This window comes from Sebastes fasciatus, chromosome 7 (assembly GCF_043250625.1).
Source record: "Sebastes fasciatus isolate fSebFas1 chromosome 7, fSebFas1.pri, whole genome shotgun sequence".
Taxonomy (NCBI): Eukaryota; Metazoa; Chordata; class Actinopteri; order Perciformes; family Sebastidae; genus Sebastes; species Sebastes fasciatus.
Window position 1 is genome coordinate 25,343,875 of NC_133801.1, and position 17,398 is coordinate 25,361,272.

Below are 17,398 nucleotides of genomic sequence, written 5' to 3' on the forward strand. Positions count from 1 at the left end.
CACAAATAAGAGTCTAACAAAAAGACAGTTTTTGCATTATGGGAAATGTAGGATCCAGCTATTTTGGAGATAAAAACATGAGTAGTAAGTATAAATTGGGATATTCCCCCCCCCCACCCCCTCACAACCAATCAGAGCCAAGCTGGAGCCTTGCCGTCTCTGAGCAGCTGTCAATTACTCGCAAACTCCAATCAAATGGTCAAACTAGGCAGCGCTGATCAAATATGAATCAATATTCAAAGAAAGTTTTTGAGCCGGCATGTTGAGGTCAGTTGAAGAGATACCAAGCATCGCCAACCAGCTGGAGCAAACTTTCTCATTTTACAGCTTAACAGTACACTACAAGATGTTTCTGAAAACATTTTAGAAATAGTCATTACAGTAACAGAATATTTATTCATATTTGATCAGCGCTGCCTAGTTTGATCGGAGTTTTAGAGTGATTGACAGCTGCCTCCGTTGAATGAACAGCCAATAGGAACGCTCTCTCTCTGAAATGACCTGTGATTGGCCAAAGTAGATTTTTTAAAGCCTGAAAACAGAGCCATGAGGAGGAGCAGAAGTCTAGTTTTCTCTCAGAACACTTGAATTACAATATGCTGAAAGGTTATTATGGAATGTTTGCCCAATGATGCCAAAAATATTCTGTCTAATGCAGGTTTAAGTCCAGAGCATTACAAATCAGACACACACTGCTACAATGTTTTTACTTCTCAGTTGTAGCCTCCCGATTGTAGGAGCCATGTGTTTTATTTGTGGTGTTTTATTTTATGTCAGGTGTGTGTTAATGCCTCCAAGCACTAGGGGGTGTGTAGCTATGGAGTAGGCAGAGACGGCCTCAGGTAATATAAGCCTCATGCCAGAGACCACAGGTGCTGCTGGTTAGAAGGAGTAAACAGTTTTTGATTGAGCTCTAAGGACATCGTGGGCTGTTTAAATCTCAATTTAGAGATTAAAATTTATTAGAAAGGACGGACACGGATGGATGTGAGTGGTAAATAAACACCATGTTATAAAGTATTGGAGCTTTGTATATCGTATGTTCGGAGCCAGTTGCAGCTAAAAGTGTAGGACTGTATAGTCACTACACCAATCCTTGTAGAAACACTTGTTTTCTTTTCCCATTCATGCTGCACAAACCAACAATGTGCCATCTAGAGCCAAGTTTAAATACCACATCAGCTGATTTCACTGATAAACAAACCTTCAGTCAGAGTTAACTCAGTGAGCAGAGCCTGTGCTGTTTGGTTGGCATGAAAACTTGTGTGCACGTGGCTGCAGATGACAAAACAGGAGCAGAAGTTGGACCTCAGTTTCAATCCAGAGATTATGTTTCAGGATCGGGGCTGATGTAATGGTATGTATTACATAGAAAAATTACAGATTTTATGTTTCCCTTCAGTGCAACCTACAATATGACCGACATCTGACATGTTTTGCTCTGTTTCAATGTCGCAGAAGTTGTTTTCTTATTGACAAAAATCAGCACGAGTAGAGTGTGTCATGGTTTCAGTTTGTGCTGTAGTTACGTGACGTCTGTGAGTGATAATCTGAAGAAACAAGAGCATGCAGAGCCAGTGGAGCTGAGAAAGCAGACAAATTAAACGACAAGTAACTAATGAATAATTTCTAGAGACAGACTGAGGTCAAACTGGGTGAAATGAGACACACTGTTGAGTTGACTGGAACACTTTGCCTAAATAATTCTCACATCTACATGGTTTTGAAGCTTAAAAGAAAAATCCTTTAAACACATTAATATCCGAGGATTCACTTGCAGCTCCCTTTTTAGTTAGTGAAATAAATAAGGAATCAAAGCTTTTATTCGGCTTGTTTCACAGAAATACTGAATAATGTACAAAACCCAAGATGTATCATAACGGTCTCATGTTATTCACTCACATTTTAAAACAGAAGTGCGTCAGAGGCTTGTCTGCTTTTTCACCAAACCTACACTGATGTGTTACACTCTTGTTTTTCCCGTCAGCGTCTCCTCCCCCTCCACATACCTGCCTGCCTCACTTTCATACTGTAGCCTCTGGCTGCCTTCATCCATCTTCCCACACACAGCTGTAATTCATGGTCAGAGCACATTCACATGTAGACCACACAGATAATTGACTGGAGGAAGAAATGTCAGTTTGATCATTTAGATGATAAAAAATTCAGTTTATGTGTCTGAACTGTGGCCTTAAAACTTAAAAGGGAAATACACTCATTTTAAAAATGCATACACATTATTCCTAATAGCTCTAAAATCGTCCCAAAAATATTGGGCTCTCAAATCCAAAAACTAGAGTGCTAAAACTCAAACTTGTGATGTCATAGGGTATAAAGTCTGCTCCATAGACAATGAATGGAAGACTGATTTTATGGACCCGCAGAACATTTGTTTTCTTTTTTAAACCCAAATGACCTTTTTTCTATTGTAGTGTTGTCAGTTGTGAAACTTTTCCCACATACTCCGATCATTCCCCTGGGTGCTCTCAGTGTCATCTACAACATCTCTCCCAATTCATTGTCTATGCAGTTCCACACTTTATACCCTATGACATCACAAATTTGAGTGTTAGCACTCTAGTTTTTGGATTAGGGAGAGAGTTGTTCATGTTTATAATATTTTTTGGACTATTTTAGACCATAGAATAACATGTATGAATTTTGAAAATGGGTGTAAATCACCTTTAAGTTTTAAGGCCACAGTTCAGACACATAAACTGAAATTTCATCATCTAAATGATGAAACTTTATGTTTAAAGCTGCACTTTATACTTTGTCCATTCAATGAACTGTGCGGTCTACATGTGAATGGGCTCTGACAATGAACTACAGCTGCGTGTGGGAAGATGGATGAAGGCAGCCAGAGGAATAACATGTATGAATTTTGAAAATTTACGTAAATTCCCCTTTAACAGCTGACAGAGAGTAATCAGATTGTAAATTGGTTGTTTCTGGTTTGTTCAGTGGAAATTATTGTGTTGTAAAACCTTTTTCCTACTGATAACTTTATTATGGTATAAAGGCAAATCCGGCTCTGTGTCACACAGTTCAATTCCCATCAGACTAAGACATCAGATTAAGCATTCAAATCCTTTTATTATTGCGAAATATTTTTATCCCTATATGCTCATAAATGGCTCTATAGCTCTTCACATACTCCGTCTGAAAAGCATTTGAATAACCTGAACTGCACCAAACACACTGTTGTTTCGGCTCAGGCCGAAAATACCCTCCTGCTTTGTTCGCTCTCATTGATGTGGTGAATGTTTGTGCTCTGCAGATGCCTCATAGACTGTGAGATGACCAGTGGGCGGACTTAACACCGGCATAACAAGGAGGCAAATGACTCAGACTCAAACATCAGGGATGTCGATAAAGAAAAGGTGCCACATTAATATGTTAATTGCAGTAGCTGGACACGTGGACCACCAGAATGACATGGTGTGTAGGTTGAAGTACATGTTGTTATTGTCTGGGGGCATCAACTTTGAATGCATCATTGCATGAAAATCCTTGTTCCTCTAACTGCTGTGTGTTTTTTGGTTGAAAAAGGGAAACGGGCATCAGAAGCTATATATTATTCCTTTTTCCAAGGACATATTTACACACAGTATATGTGGGGAGCAATACAGATATGAGAATGAACGCTAACCTGCTTTATCTGCCAGTATTGTCTCTACTTTCTATACTCTTCAACACTGATTTCCATCGGAAGATGCCGAATTATGACACAAAATGTGAATGCTATAGAAACATAGAAAGGTACTTACACAAAACTCATACTGTAGACACAAAATTACGCAAATTTAAAACATATCTACATTAAATGTTGCCTTCACATACACAGACCTGCATCTATTTTTCTTTAGGCTCCATGTTCATATGGTTTTGGAGGACAATGTGATATTTTTTCCACAGAGCTACAGCCTCTGGTCTTTCTGTTTTAAACCCTGGATAGATTGAGCTCACATTTAATATGTTATTGTTGTTGCCAGTACCTCTATGTTAAAGGGCATCTAGCTTGAATCATAAACAAACTGGTTTATAAGCAGAGTCATTTATTCCTTCATTAAAGTGGCAGTAGTCAGTATATTTTTGGCATCATTAGGCACAAATTTCATAATAACCTTTCAGCATATTGTAATTCAAGTGTTCTGAGAGAAAACTAGACTTCTTCACCTCATCATGACTCTGTTTTCAGGCTTTAAAAAATATAGCCCGTGACGGGAGACTTTGACCAATCACAGGTCATTTCATTAAGATAGCGTTCCTATTGGCTGTTCTCCGGTCATGTGACCAGAACTTGGCGTTCCTTCACCAGATTTCACAATGGCGGCGGCGTCACAAACTTTCTCATTTTACAGCTAAACCGTGCACTACAAGATGATTCTGAAAACATTTGAGGCGAGAAATAGGCATTTACGTAACATAATATTGATTCATATTTGATCAGCGCTGCCTAGTTTGACCGTTTGGTCGGAGTTTGCAAGTGTTTGACAGCCGGCTCTCATAGACAGCAGCTGGACAGCAGACCTCAGATCAGCTCTTACTGCTTGTTGTCCTCCGGCCTGTGAAATCTGGCAGATGCCGTTAGGAGCACCGCAGGACACCAGAGGACACAGAGGCACATGATTTTTTTCAGGTTACCTGTTTCATGTACTACTGTCACGATAAAGCGACCGTTTTATAAAAATAACTTTTTTTAATCATATTTTCTCCACTCTCACCTACTTCAGCTTTAAGATTTGTGTGTGCAATATTCATCACCTATAAACACTAAGGCACTGCAGGAAAACAGTAAATATATGAGGTACTAGGGTCGTGTTGGTTGATGAGGAAATCAAACACAAGGTTTTTTTTCTTCTCCTTACATAATATACTGTATATCACTGCATTATACCCGTGAAACTATATTACATAACTCTTCACCCTTATACACCGACACAGTTTTGCACTGAGCTTTAAAGTCATTTGTATTATATGTGACGAGCTTTTTGTCAAAATGTGTAGACTCTAAAATGTTCCAGATAGATAGATAGACATACAGACAGTTTTTTAGATATATCTAATTTTATTTATAATGATTTTGTTAAGAACATGTAGTGAAGCTAATTAGTCTTGAGTATTTAGATTGGCCAATCAGAAGTGCTCGTTGAGTCTTGTCACTCTGTCTGCTTTTATGCACTTCCACTTTTTGCCCACAAGAGGGAAACCTTTGTCCTTATAACAATACAGTATATGACTGTAGGAGCCAGTGGGATCAGTGTTGAACATAAACCTCTATGTAAAGCTTCACAATGCTTTCTAAAGCAGTCACGCTTGAAATTTTAATTACTGCTCCAACAGTCCAATAATTATAAAATGACAATGATCACAATGTTTTGGAGCAGAAATACAACTGAATGCTTGATCAATTGAACACAAATGAGAATTTAACAGAGCTTTTATTTAGCTTTGAGATAATTATTGTATGTGTTTTTGTGGCATCAGTAACTGACAGTTCTGTGTGACAATATATTTGCATATCAAACATTTTTCTTTTCTTTTATTCTTTTATGGTCATTAACAGTCATCAAAGCAGAAATGTTTGCATTCACAACTTAACATGTTCCGGATATAAATGTTCATTTGATGAGTGAGAAATAAGTATGAAGGGATATTCATATTAAAGTAATATCTTGTTTGGTTCAGAAAAATTAGATAGTCAATACGTCAGTGGATGTAGTGTAATTAAAATATCGTACCAAGTTAAACTGAGTGCACAGATCATATTACAGTACATATGTTGCCGTGAACATAGAGCTGGCATTACTGACTTTCGACTATGATTGAATTAGTACAGAGAATTATTAACAATAAAATATAGTTATGATGTGCAACAGGAAGTTACTGAGAAGTGGGATTTCCCAACACTGAAGGAAAACTACTACATGCTATTAATAGTTACTGATTAGACTGGACATAAGGGAACATTTCTGGATATGTTAACAGAGGAAAAACAATTTTTTTATTTCTCAATTTGTTCAGAACCCGAGTGTTGCTCCTTTGGGAGTTTGCATGCAGACAGTCGGTGCTTTGTCCTTGCATATAGGGCACCCAGAGGTGATTTGGTTCATAAATGATGGTGCCCGGTCTGCTTTGCTGCACCCGAGAGCAGTTTGTTCTAGTGGTTTCCTCTGAATGGAGTGCAGCCATGAAGGTTTGCATTGCAATACGGGAAATTGCTGAAGCAGTTTCACTCAGGTGTGGTATCGCTCATGTGCCATTAGGCTCATTAATAGAGCCATTCTGAAGATTAGAGAGGTGGACATCAGCTGGGAGGCATTTCATTGTGACCGTTGGCATAACAATGTACAAATAAAGCTCATCAGACTTTGAAAACTGCAGTTCGGTAGGCACCAGAGTGGAATAATCTCGCTGCCCCTCACGCCTCAACGTTTTTCTTAATGAAAAAGCAAACATAAAAACAACATTCTTATGCAAACAAGTACATAACGCTCGGTTTTAAAGTCACCAGATCTTAGCAAACATCCTGCATGACTAAGTGAGGAGCAGGTTAAAGGTTGGAATGGCTGCCTTTCATGGGCCGCAATATTTTTATGACCTTGTCAGCACAGGCACTACTGGAAACACATAAAGCTTTGCTCCTGGCAAAACTTGATTTCTAAATAAAAAATGTGACCAAACATTCAGACGTTTTCTAGTAACATGTGGCTGAATCAGCCTCATTGTCAATAAGAAAACCAGGTTTCTGTTGACCTAAAGTCCCCAGTCCTGTCTCTCGCTCCCACAAAACCATCTTATCTGAGCCAAACCCTTTATGAACCATCACCTCGTAATCCTGCACCTTTACTGCCCTCGCTGTGCGCTGCTGTCAAGGATAAAGTAATCAGCTTATCATAAAGACATGATTTATAAAACTTGTATGCAATAAGGACATCTCAGTGATTCAGACCTTCTTTGGTATCTCCTTAAGAAGTTGTCTCGTTTTCCACTCATCAGCCTATATGAAGAAATAATGAGACACAAGTCTGTCTTTCATTCGGTAGACTTTGTATTTATTGTCAGAGTAGTTTTAAAACCAAACTTCAACGTGTTCCCCATCCTGTTCATTTACCTGAACGAGCAGTGTAAGGAAGGAGGAGAGGGAGACTTGTTTCGGTACTTTCTTGCCTTATCTCAGATCATATCCCAGCACTGAAAGCATGTGATATTGGGCAATATAGGGTCATAAAGCAGGGCAACTCTTTATGAGAGGGACTGTGAAACTCTGGCTTCACTGACTGGCTCTGTGGCTGCAGGCGGGCTTCCGCACTGAAAAAATAAAATAAAAATTAAGTTAGATTTGCATTGAAAAAAAACATTAAGTAAATTACTCCATGCACAGTTTTCCCCACTTCTTTCAAGAAACGGAAGTTATCAAGACTCAACATTGAATTAAGTTCTTTGAAGGTATGAATTCAGAGCATTTCTATTGCCTCCACATGGCTCTCAACATGGAGACAGCTGAGCCAGTGGCTAGCAGCTAACAGTGCAAACAAAGGCAACCGTGCTGACAGAGCTAACAGTGTTAACCTGGAGGTGGGAGGGGGGGACCGGAGGGTGGGCGAGTGTTAGTTAGCTAGTTTAGTTTAGCAATCAGCTTAGCCTTTTTAAATTTAAGTTCAGTTACCCTTACTTTAGTTTAGTTTATTTTAGTTTTAGTTTAATATATCTTATCAGTTTTCTTTATCTTGGTTTAGCTTAGCCTAGAATAACTTATCTTAATTTAGTTTAGTTAAGTTTAGCTTACCGGAAGTTTAATTTAACTTAGTTCAGTTCAGTTAAGCTTGGTTTAGTTTTTGTATAGATTAGTTTTTAATTTAGCTTGGTTGAGTTTGGTTGTAGTTTATATTAGCTTATTTTGCTTGATTTAGTATAGTTTAGTTTAACTTAGCTTGTCTTATCTGAGTTATTTATTTGTCAGGAAATGCTCACTAATGAAAGGAATTACTTAAAGTTATTAAACTTACATTCTCATCCATTCTCATAAAGAATATCCATCATTGTATGGATAATGTTAATTTTCTACATGAAAACCTTGAGTCAGTGTTGAATTAGGCCTAGCCTATAGTATTTTGGTATTCCCCGTACTCGAACTTCTCATACATCGGAGTCGTTTCACAGCTGCGGTCACGGCACAGGTTTGAACCAGGCGAAATGGAGTCGAGTTAATCCCAGGTTGATCCTCACAACAAAGCAGTGCAGGTGCTGTCAGACAGGTAACTGATGGGGTTAGATTGCTCCGACAGAATTTTAAAGCAGTTATAAAAGTGACTTTTTTATTTGATTGCTGTTAGGTCTTGCTGGCCCTGACTCCATTCAAGGTTTGTTTGAAGACAACGCGAAAAACCGAAGGACGTGGGGAGGTATGTGTGTGTGTGTGGGGGTCGTGCAGGGGGTTTGGTCAGGAAGGTCAGGGTGGGGGTGGGGTGGGGAAGTCACACAGGTAGGGGACACTGATACAGGCGGTGGGACTGTGCAGTCACCATATCTCAATCTACAAACCGACCCTGCATGACTGGTCTTGGGCAACAGCTAATGGCCCCCAATTACAGTTTCTCTGTCCTCCAGAAAGCAGCCAGTGTGGCGTGACCCTCTGAAATGAGTCTTCCTCACAAAAGCATGGCAACCATGGACATGCGTAGAGAAGTGAGGAGGCTTGATTTTATATTAATTTTCATATCCTAGATAGATGTTTTTGACACATACTGAAATCTTTTCTGCCCATTTATAATAAAAACCTGTCTGGTTTCTGTTCAACCTTCCATATCATTCAGCAGCATGAGCGATGTTGAAATCTAGATGAAGCAAGCGAGGGTGGGAAAAGAGCAGAGAGAGAGGGTCTGAGGTGGAAAGGTCAAACTGATGTTTCACCGTGAAGCCAGCGAGGGACATTTTTTTCCGACAGGATGCCTCCTGTGGTCGGGGTTAATGTGGTGTTGGAGGAACAGAGATGTGCGGATGAATTAATTTTAGGGATGAGCAGAGGAGCGTGGAGACAGAGGTCCAGAGTCCACTGGTGGTGGAGCGGTGGACGGAGGGGTTGGAGGGAGGGGGGGTTCGGTTGCTTTGGTTTCTGAGTGCAGATCTAAACTAAGAATTCATATATCCAGTGTGGTGAAGTAGTCCGGCGGTTCCCAACCTTTCTGGCACATATAAAAACTTGACTCACAAGACTTGTAAGCAATTAAAGGTCCAGTGTGTAGGACTCATTAGCAGAAATGGAATATAATATTCATAACTATGTTTTCATTTGTGTATAATCACCTGAAACTAAGAATCCTTGTGTATCCGTTAGCATAGAATGAGATGTTTATATCTGCATAGGGAGCAGGTCCTCTTCACGGAGCCGGCGGCCATGTTTCTACAGTAGCACAGAACGTACAAACCAAACACTGGCTCTAGAGAGAGCCTTTTGCTTTTTTACGTTACCTGAAGGCCACCATAGTTTTCCAACACAATTGGAAAGGGAGGGGTGAGCGGAGGGGTATTCAGTTGGTTGCAATCTGTAACGTCACCACTAGATGCCACTAAATCCTACACACTGCTCCTTTAAATCAAACTGTTTTTTTGCCATGTAGCAGCATATTCAGACTATTAGATGTATTGACATGAGATCTTGTACGGACATTCATGGTCCCCAGAGGATGATTTCTTCTGACTTTAGTGATCCCCCAAAGTGAATTTTTACATTTTATTATTCAGCATTGGTGGTTGCAGAAAACCAAGATGGCGACGGCCAAAATGCCAAACTCGAGGCTTCAAAATGGCAGTCCACAAACCAATGGGTGACGTCATGGTGACTACGTCCACTTCTTGTATACAGCCTATGTTACAGCCTCACAGAGCCGCTAGCGTGGTTGTAGACTCTTAGTCTTGACTCTTTTTGGATTGTTTCATATGAAGCATTTTTGTAGGGCATTTGCGTTCAGGGGCTTTGGTTCAGTGGAATAGAGAGTCATGTCTGATGACTGTACAAAGAAGGTAACTGTAGGGACTTTAAGCAATCACAGGGGGACAAGACAGCCGTCACAGTTGACTGAGAGTGAAGCTTTTCTCTTTACTTGTGAAATAATAGATAACTGGGTTCCACATTAGGTGGCACAGGGCCAGCATCTTAATTGTTCAAAAGCTGAGTGGAGTTAAAGGAGCTCCTGTGAGACCTTTCCTATCAAAGTTCATGTTTACTGTAAAAACAGATTGTACACTTACAGAAAGATGGGAATTCATCATGACGAGTTGTGACCACAGATGAAGTTTAGATGTTTGTGTCACTGGAGGACGACAGGCGTTTCATAATGTTCAACCTTTTATTAAAGAAACACTTATTTGTAGCTATATTTCTCCCTGGTTTACTGTTTAAAACACACAGTATGACTTCATTTTTCTCCTATCAAACTTCCAGACAGGATGAGACCAGTTACTGTAGCTCTCTTCTTGACAATGATCCTATTTAGCCGCCTCGCAGCGAAGCCACACCAACATCGATCGGTGTATGAGGTAAAGGGAAATGTGCTGATTCCTCGCACCCTCAGTTACACATTAACTGTTAACAAAAAAAGAAATAAAAAGAGCTTATAGACTTGGACAGATAACCTGCTACTGAATCTGTCAGACCAGGCAAATAAATTGCTGACAGAAAAAATAATCTTGACACTAAAGGTCGTCGTTGCTACCGTCACATTTTTGTGTTATTGGTGCGTTTATGACCAAAATAAAGATCTATGAGTGTCGGATAGTGGAAGGAGATAGAGAGGAGATTTTAAGTGGCTTTGAAAATATCTTTTTGAAGAGGAAAAGATGAATTTGGATAGCTTCATAACAGCCCACATTTGTAGTATAATTTAGTTTTTGTTTGTGTTTAGAGGTTCTATCTTAAAGATTTTATGTATATATGTACTCTGATCTTTCACTTAGCTTTACTTGAGTACAAATAGCTATACCACAGTGTAAAAATACTCCATACTCCAAATAAAAGTCACATTACTTAAGTAGAAGTACAAAAGCATTAGCAATGAAATATACTTAAAATTGTCTAAAGTATGTATTATCTAACAGCCAAATGGACTTTTTAAAACCTGGCAAGTTGTCACTATGAATAGCCTCTGATAAATCTACAGAGCATTAATAATGCTAATTAATAATAATAAAAACATTTTTTTTATTAATAGCCATTAGTTGTATATTTTAAAATTGTGCTTAAAACTGTAAAGAATGTAGTAAGTTCAACATTTTAATATTGTAGCTGATTGACATGGAGCTCATTTGAAGTATGTTATATGCTGTGGGGCAATTTATTCTATATTATGTTTATTCTTTGTGAGATCATTATATGTTTTTTGTGTAACTACAGCTGTAGTGGAATAAATTAAAAAGTACATTCCCTCTGAAATGTAGTGGAGTAGAAGTATAAAGTCACAGCAAATGGAAATACTTGAGTACAGTTAAAGTACCTCAAAATTGTAGCCGTGTGTTTTGTTGACATTGGCCTTTACTTCTTCATTGTTTGAGGTCCCACAGATTATAAAATAATAATAACAATAATAATGATAATAGCAAAGTCAATCTTCTGACCTTATTAAAACCCAGTATGTAGAAAAATATTCAATATTCCTTTGTCGCAAACTAGACTTGGACATTAGATAAAGGTGACAAAATACTGTACATTGGTATTATATGACATTTCCCATGTTTTCCATGCTATATGGGCTATGCATGAGCAAATATTTACATTCCTTTTGTTTGCCAAAAAAGTAATTCACAGGCAAATAAATGTACAGTATTTGGGAAGGGCTCCAGCTGCACAAACAAAGTACTGTCAACACTAATCACAGATATAAAACTCAAGTGTTGTGTCTGCAGACTTCTGAAACCTGTCGTCAGTTCAAAATCATGTTTGTAAGCAATTCTCATAAAATTAGGATGAGTAATGAAGTATCAAGCTGATAAAACAATATGAAGTATAGTTTAGTAAACTTAGTAGTATAGTTTTTGAGCTGTTAAAGAGGGCCCATTGCCTGGCAACCCAAAAGCTGTCACTTCTATGATTAATTTACAAAGCATCAATAATTAATGACTAAAATCAAATATGAATAAAGGCACTCGTTACATCTTTTAAACTTGTGTGTACAAAGTTTGTAGTAAGTACGCTTACACATCATTTTAATATTGCAGCTGGCCGGAGTGGAGCTAATTTAAACTATGTTACTTACATATTTCTTTTATAGCAATGTATATTTTTGCTGTAATGGAGTAAAAAGGACAATATTTTTCCTGGAATAAAATGTCTAAAGGAGCAGAAAAAGGACACTCAAGTAAGTATCTGAGTACCTCAAAATTAATTAAAGTACTTGATTAAATGTGTTACTTTCCATCACTGAATACAAGTTGTTGAAAATCAGGATTCATAATACAAAATAATCACATCTGCACTTTAGCTCATTTCATACAATATGTGGAGTGTAACAGAATGATGAAATATTGAAAAAAGTGGATTTGATAGAGTAAAAATGTCTAAATAAATGTGACTAGAGATCAGTGAGAGTATGCATTTTTGTCACTGTTGTGTCTTTGCTCATGTTGTGTAATTCTGTGTGTTTGTTCTGCAGGGTTTCAGTCAGAACGTTCCACCTCTCGTGGCCACTAATGGCCGGCGTACATGCCTCTGCATTAATCAGGGTGCTGTGAACCTGCCGTTTAATCGCAGAGGAAGCCGAGCAGGTAATTACTTTTGAATCTCTAATTGAGCAGACAAGGAGAAAGAAAAACAGCAGTCAGGGAGGCAGCCAACCAAAATCACATGAAGCCTACTGCTGACTCCTGGGTTGTCACTGACTCTGTCCCACTAAGCCGGTTTAAAGCATCAGGACACTCTGATCACTGGCTAATCCATATAGGTGTGAGGTCTGGGAGAGACTAAATCTATTCTGGTGTTTGTGGGAGATGTCAGGGAATAAGTTTGACTTTGACTGTTTTTTTCAGTTTATTTAGTTTTACTGATGCCGTCTAATAAAACAGCCCTGCTGCAGTCAATCAAGGAAAGTAACTACATTTACTCAAGTACTGTACATAAGTAAACTTTTGAGGTGCTTGTACTTTACTTGAGTATTCCTATTTTATGATACTTTATACCTCTACTCCAGTGCAGAGGCAAATATTGTACTTTTTACTCTACTACATTTATCTGAGAGCTATAGTTGCTATACTGCAGATTTTACATACAGAACATAAAATAACTCTTATAAAATATGATGAATTGTTAACAGTATGAGAAAGCTGGTGAGCTCCTGAGTTCAGGTTGATATTGGTTATTTTTTGATGACTTTCTATGCATTTCTTTTTTTGTCTTTGTTTAAACTGTCCTCACCCCACATGCATGGTATCCTTTTTTTCTGCACAAATTCAGCTATAATGTTCGACTTATCATTTACTTTACATATAAAGCTGCCAGGAAGCCCAAAATATAAGAAAAATGACACACGCACCTATAAAAATGTACAAATCTGTACTCAAAATATCATAACGGAGCAGTTCAAGGTTGTGAAAAAATGTTGTTTCACTATTTCTTCAGACAAATGTAAGAAATAAAATTATAATGCAGTTTATTTATATTGAAAGTCTAAGTATGCCTGTAAAGCAGCGAAAATATGAATAAATCATAGCTAAAAAAAACTGTCTTTCAATAACACATTTTATGGTCTGCAGACATAAATGAAATGTTGTGTGAAAGCTTGTTTCTATATGATGTATAAATAAAGGTATGTTACTATAAATAAAACATTCTTGGTGCATTAATGTAGCATAATAAGACTGGGTTGCTTTTATACTTAATGCATCAGTAATAATAATTCAATACATAATGATATACAGCTGACAAGTGTCATTTTTCTGTTTAATGAGTACTTTAACTTTTGATACTTAAGTAAATTCATTGTGCTGATGATACTTCTGTAATTTTACTTAAAGGTTCACTATACGATATCCGACGGCACCGTCACGGAAGTGTAGCACCCACCTCCAGTTCCCCCTCAGGTAAACACTGTTAGCTCTGTCAGCACTGTTGCCATTGTTTGCACTGAAATGCTCCCACTCTCATTCTCACTCTCACACATTTAGCACCTTTAATTAGGATTTTGAAATGCAGGACTTTTCAGTTTTTTTTTACATTATTGTACTGGTACTTTTACTCCAGTAAAGGAGCTGAATACTTATTACAACACTGCTCTTTGGTAGAACGTCTCACAGCTCATACATATATAACCTACAACAAAGCTTGTGAACCTCTGTTCTACTCTGCTGTTGCCTTAATGAGTCCAATTTGCAAGATTTCCTTTCTCGCAAAGCACAACAAAGAGCTCACACAGCGTTTGGATGTTAACGAGCACAAAGCAAACATCTGATAACTGCATTCCAGCCTCGTTTCCAAATGCACTGCTAAATAAAGAGACTCCTTATCGTGCCACATAATTCGTCACAAACTCTTCCTCGTAGGCGTGTGTTTGACTTCCCGCTGAGTACAGCAGCTAACGGCTTGGATCTGATTCACTCATGTTCTTTTCTCAAGAGATTTATTGCACGGTGGTGACACACCTTAACATGGACCTGGCACAGTTTGTCTGCTCAAAATAAGGCCATGAGGTGATAGGTGTGTGTTTGAACTTTATTGTTATATGCTGTGGGTGCACACTGTGTGTGGCCAGTGCAATAAAACTCTCAAATATATTGAATTTAAGTAGAGAGTCTGAATAAAAATATGGCATAAAATGACCAAAACATCATCAACAACAACAGGTGCATGCATGTGGGTCAGTCTTACCTGTATGTTGCTCCGTCGTTGTTCACTAGGGGACAGCAGTGAGTTCAACAAGAGGTTCAGAGGAGGTTCACATTCTGCAGCTAACCTTTACAAAAGCAGCCTTCACCACAGGACTATGCAAAATGAACCACTGGTATGGAACTGGAGCTCATGAGCCGATGTCAGAGTCATGCAAATCTGCCCAGAGTTGACCAGTTTAACAGTCACTAATAGATAACCATGTGGATGATGGAGCATCTTCACAGTTTGCACACTGTTGGAAAACAGTTTGGTACAGTTGTGCTTTCAGGAAGGATCAAATCATTTCATCTCCAGTTTTATTTATGAGAAGTGAAATGAACAACAGAAATGTACTGTGTCTCGAGTCCTGCTGAGACAGTAAGCCTTTTAGCAGCTTTGCTCCACACATTGTGAGTGGGTGTTCGCTCCAACAAATGTGTGAAATCAACTAATGTCTTTCTGTCCTATTCAGGAGCTAATCTTTTATCTATCTAACACATCTATTGATTAACATTGGTGACAGCTCATCTAGTTTAACCTATAAAAAAAACAACAGCGTTCACGTCCGGTCGTCCGACTGCAGTTTTCTTTTTCATGCCTCAGTGTGCATGCTACCTATGCTTTTTTTTAGGCTCATTTACTTCCTCTGAGTCAGTCTGTTTGAATGGGACGCTGCTGTCAACCTCTTTGTCGTGTTAGTGGTCAAGGAAATTGCTTCTAAAATTTCAGATTCAACAATTTATAATAACAGAATTAAAAGCATTACAAAAGTAATGTATTACATTTAAGCACAGAGATATATTACACTGTTGTATCTACAAATGTATTAATATTGGATAGAGCAGTGGCAGCAGTGAAAATGAACACCTAGAGAGGAACCTTTGATACTTTTATTTTCTGTTTTTACATGAGCTTATTTCTTATGTGTTTGAATTTTAAAAAAGTCTAATGAATACAAAAAAACATTATGTCTAGAGACAAACATATTTCCTGTACTGACTGACCTTTTTTTTTAAGGAAGATACAGTAGGACATACATGGTGTGAATGATAAATGGCTCACTGTCACACTGTCATGACTTACTGGGATGCTTGAATATAATGAAGTTAGTGTTATTAGTAAAAACCATGTTTAGTCAAAATGACCTTTTTTTTTTACTTTATGTCTAACAGAATATTTAGTGGTATCATTTCTAGCCTCACTATATCTCAAAAATGTTGCTGTGATTGAGCATGTTGTGCTGGCTTTATCATAGTTTTCTTTAAATTCTGCATCATGAACAGACTTTTTTTTCTGTTTTCACCTGATGCCATAGAGATAGCAGATCTTCCCCCCTGAGCACCCTGACAAAGTGGCTGTTGCTTCGATCCCTGAGTCAATATTGACCACCATCCAGCAGGAGAGAGAAGCAGCAGCAGCAGCAGCAGCAGCAGCAGCTGGGAGGAGGACAGGCAGGAGATCATCAGCAGCTACACACACATACACAAACACACACACACGCACACACACACACACACACACACACACACACACCCGCACAGTTATGAAACTGTAAAAAAACAAAAAACAAACATCAGCACACTGTCAATATGATGTGATTATTGATTATTAATCCTCTCGTAGTATTCTGAAGCTGAGATACATTTTCATATATTATTTCATATAAGATAAGATAAGATAAGATGGACCTTTATTAATCCCCGGAGGGAAATTCAGGTGTCAAAGCAGCAACATCAGCAAACAGAGTGAATCACAGGAGAGGTAAAGGTATACAAAAATTCTAAAGACAATAATAGAGATATAAAAGATACAGAGTGAATGGGTGAACATAGTGTGTACAGTCCATCAATAAATAAATAAATGTAGTATGTACAATAAATAAATAAATGTAATATGTACATATGTGCAGTCAGCAATAAAGTGGTATATAGGATGTATAGTGTAAAGAGTGTAAAGTGCGCCAGATAGTGCATGTTTAAATTTCTTAAAAGTCCTAATAGTTGTCATGTTACAGCATTAGATATCCTGAGAACCATTTCATATTATATTAGAACACTTAAACTACAAATTACAGAAAGAAAACTATACATTTATCCGGGTACTTGTTTGGATTAGGTTTAGTCATGGTGCCTTAGAGTTTGCAATTGATTTGTGCAAGTTGTGTACATTTCTGCATTACTTTTATAAAAAAAAAAAAAAAAGAAAGTAAAAAAGACTAAACTATTAATTATCAAGATTCATATTATTTCAATTCAACTTTGACACCTCAGAGAGGACAAGCCTCTTATAGTCAGGTGCACAGTGTCAGGGTTAAAAACATTTAAAATACACAAAAGTAGGTAAAAGAAACGGCCTCAAACAGCCTCATCCATCTCTTGAAATAGAGCACTTGCAGTTGATTCCTGAATATGAGAAAGTTAATTTATCCCTGAAGGTTCCAGGGCGAAAGCTCCCTTTGATGACACTAAAATTATGATCTGTCTTACCTCTGTGGATTTTGGGATTGGAGAGAGAAACATGTCTGAAAATGATCAGCCAATA

At 38.0% G+C, this 17,398-nt stretch overlaps 2 long non-coding RNA genes across 3 annotated transcripts; one reads left to right on the plus strand and one right to left on the minus strand.

Moving 5' to 3' along the window:
- Positions 1-469: 469 nt before the first annotated feature.
- LOC141770444 (uncharacterized) lies at positions 470-16,531 on the plus strand. 2 transcript variants are annotated; one of them, XR_012594565.1, is made up of 5 exons: positions 470-1,357; positions 3,281-3,441; positions 12,651-12,762; positions 14,008-14,073; positions 16,173-16,531. It is a non-coding gene; the product is annotated as an uncharacterized LOC141770444 (long non-coding RNA). The 2 variants fall into 2 exon arrangements; XR_012594564.1 differs by having other exon boundaries at positions 3,281-3,383.
- On the minus strand, positions 6,898-15,272 carry LOC141770443 (uncharacterized). Its single transcript, XR_012594563.1, has 3 exons — positions 14,858-15,272; positions 10,255-10,588; positions 6,898-7,314 (listed from the first exon to the last, which is right to left on the minus strand). It is a non-coding gene; the product is annotated as an uncharacterized LOC141770443 (long non-coding RNA).
- Positions 16,532-17,398: the final 867 nt, after the last annotated feature.